The sequence below is a fragment of the Bison bison genome, unplaced genomic scaffold, assembly GCF_000754665.1.
Source record: "Bison bison bison isolate TAMUID 2011002044 unplaced genomic scaffold, Bison_UMD1.0 scf7180017864230, whole genome shotgun sequence".
Lineage (NCBI taxonomy): Eukaryota > Metazoa > Chordata > Mammalia > Artiodactyla > Bovidae > Bison > Bison bison.
Window position 1 is genome coordinate 809904 of NW_011494802.1, and position 3209 is coordinate 813112.

Here is a 3209-nt window from a genome sequence, read left to right on the forward strand (position 1 = left end):
GGCCTCGATCCTGGCCCACCCCAGCACAGTGTGTCTGCTGGTAATGAACTCAGCACTCCCTCACTCTGCTCTCCCAAGCCTTGGGTCACCACACCTGTCATCTGCTCAGCCACCTGCTGATACCAAGGTCACTGGGCCAACAGGTAGGAGGCAAGGAGAATCCATCTAGCATGTTAACTATTCTCATAAAATCTTTTCTAAACATAGAGAAACCAGAATATCTGCTTGGAGAAGGCAACATAATGATACTATAATATCGACTGCTGCTGCTGCTGCTAAGTCGCTTCAGTTGTGTCTGACTCTGTGCGACCCCAGAGACGGCAGCCCAACAGGCTCCCCCATCCCTGGGATTACTGAACACTCACCCTGTGCTAAGCTCTGTGCTAAGACCTTTCACTGGATCCTCAAAATCATCCCATGAGAAAATGCTACTCTTATTTCTACAGGTAAGGAGGCTGAGGCTGAGAAAGCCGTGGTAACTGGAAGATCTCAGACTTGGGCTTGGCAGTCTGACTCCAAAGCCCACACTCACTGGCTCTGCCATCACAGTGAGGAGGAGTGCCATAGGAATCAGATATGGGCACTTCTGGGACACAGTAACAGGAGCTTCTTCTTCTTGTGCCCCTCACCTTCCTTTTAAAATCATGTCTGAAGCTTAAAATTAGTATGAAATTGTTCAATATAGATTTACCAGCCAACAAACCTGATATGATATTTACCTGGGTTGAAGTTCCTAGAAAGATGAGGGAATGTTTTGGAGATGGTACAGAGTACCAGAGATCATATATATTGAATGGCTCCATATCACATAAGGAGAAACTGAACCAAGGTCAAACAGGAAAAAGGGAACAAGGGCAAGAATCAAACCTGGATCCTCACTCCCAGGCCGGGGCTCCTTCCATGGCATATCCTGCCTCTCAGGAGGAGTAAAACTGGGGAGAGAATTAGTGACTCTCAGAGACACTCAATATCCTATCACTCTGTAAACCGGATTATCCAGGAAATGATGGAGTGTAAGACCTGGCAGACAGATGCAAGAGTAGTTTCCTGAGTCTGGTGCAAAACACCATCGTGCCCAAACACCCTGCAGTATGTCTGGTCATCCTGGGCGTGCGGTAGGCTTACACAGGGCAGTGGGCTTTGGACAGATGGGATGCATCTCGCTTCTGGGTCGACGCGGTGATCTGCTGGTGTGAGATGTTCTGCTGTGTTCTTCCCCAGCTGTGAGAACTGGTGACGTCCCAGAGGGTGGAGCCAGGGTCTCTAAGGATGACAACCTGGAACAGAGCCCCCTGAAAACCTGCAATGGTACAAAGGCTGAGAACTAAACCTCCGTCCTGGTAAGTCACTAAAATCATGAGGTTGTGTGTTACTCTAGGAAAACTCTGCCCATCTTTTTTTTCTCCACTGTAAAATCTTTTTTATTTTCAGACCTTAAACTTCTGTATTGGGGTGTAGCCTATAAACAATACTGTGGTAGTTTCACGTGAACAGGGAAGTGACTCGGCCATACATACACATGTAGCCATTCACCCCCAACCCCTTCCTGTCATCCAGGCTGTCGCATAACATTGAGTAGAGTTCCATGTACTGTGCAATATGTCCTTGTTGGTTATCCGTTTTGAATATAGGCAAAACTCAGTTCATCTCAACTGATGGACTAAATGAACTAGAGCTGCTCTCTGTGGTCCCTGACTGAGCCCATGTTGCCCAAGCTGTCAGTAACAAGGAAGCATGGTATTTCCTAAACAGAGTATCTCATTTCTTTGGGGTCATAAGCCCATTGCCTCATGGGCTGTTCCTAATTTCTGAATGAATGTGTTCTGATAAGACTCTTAAATTGCAAGGAAACCCACAGCTCTCCTCTTTCAGCTCTTCAGAGAGGTGTTCTAGCATGCAGGAGATGGCACCCCCATGGCTGTGACCCTGGGACCTCCACATGGGCATCCTGGGCCCTGGAATGGAGTGTATCCTGGCAATAGTGCTGTGGGAACCTGCACTCATGAAAGGTTGTTGTTTTAGTCCTCCCAGCAATCACATCCTGCGTGTGCATGTGGGGAAAAGGAAAGGAGGGCAATTTTAAGGTAAGAAATCTGGGATCAGGATTTTAGCAGAAGGAAAGCCCGGGATCTCAAACAGCAGCTCCTGTGTGGGGCGCTGGAGAAGTTGGGGGTTAACTGGACTCAGTCCTTTGATTTCCGTGGCTCGCGGTCTATTGTGTGAGAGGGAACGACACACACAACAAACCAAAGTTGCTAACGGCTGTGTGAGCGTCACGGTGTCAGGACGGCCAGTGCTGTGGAGACGTCTGAGAGGTCAGCGCCAGGGAGGAGGTGGGTGTAAAGCTGAGCCTTGGAAGATGGGTGGGGGAGAAAGGGTGCTCCAGCCAGAGGAAAGCAGGAGAAAAGGGAGGGGACAGGAGCCTGTGGGGTTTGTCCACCAGCAGGGAGTGGTCTGCTGAGGCTGGAGCAGGCCAGCACAAAGGGATGTGTAGGAGCTGAGGGCAGGCACAGGCCAGAGGCCGAGGACAAAGCCCTCTGATGACCATGCCATTCCCACCTGGTCTCTCCGATGGAGACAAGGGCGGGGAAGAGAAAAGCAGAGTCAGGTGGTATCCCACCTTTTATCTGCCTGAAAACTCTCCCACACCTGTATCCAGGGTCACAATTGGAGGTTGCCAGTTCTTTCGTTCAGAGAAGGCAATGGCAACTCACTCCAGTACTCTTGCCTGGAAAAATCCCATGGACCAGGGAGCCTGGTGGGCTGGAGTCCATGGGGTCGCTAAGAGTCGGACACGACTGAGCGACTTCACTTTCACTTTTCACTTTCATGTATTGGAGAAGGATATGGCAACCCACTCCAGTGTTCTCTCTGGAGAATCCCAAGGCTGGTGGAGCCTGGTGGGCTGCTGTCTCTGGGGTCGCACAGAGTCAGACACGACTGAAGCGACTTAGCAGCAGCAGCAGCAGTTCTTTCTGTAGCAACACACCCAATAAACACCAAGTTCTTATAATGAAATCTTAAATTAAGCTGCAGGCTTAATCCAGCCACATGAAGTCATGACCTAGGAGAGATGCTTCCTTTTAACTTCTGCTTTCTTGACCTCAAGTTTTATTTTGTCTTTATATGCCAGATTCAAAGAAAATCTAGATGTTTCTAAAGCCCAGAGAGAGGGATATGACCAAGGTCACCAACAGACAAGGGGATGA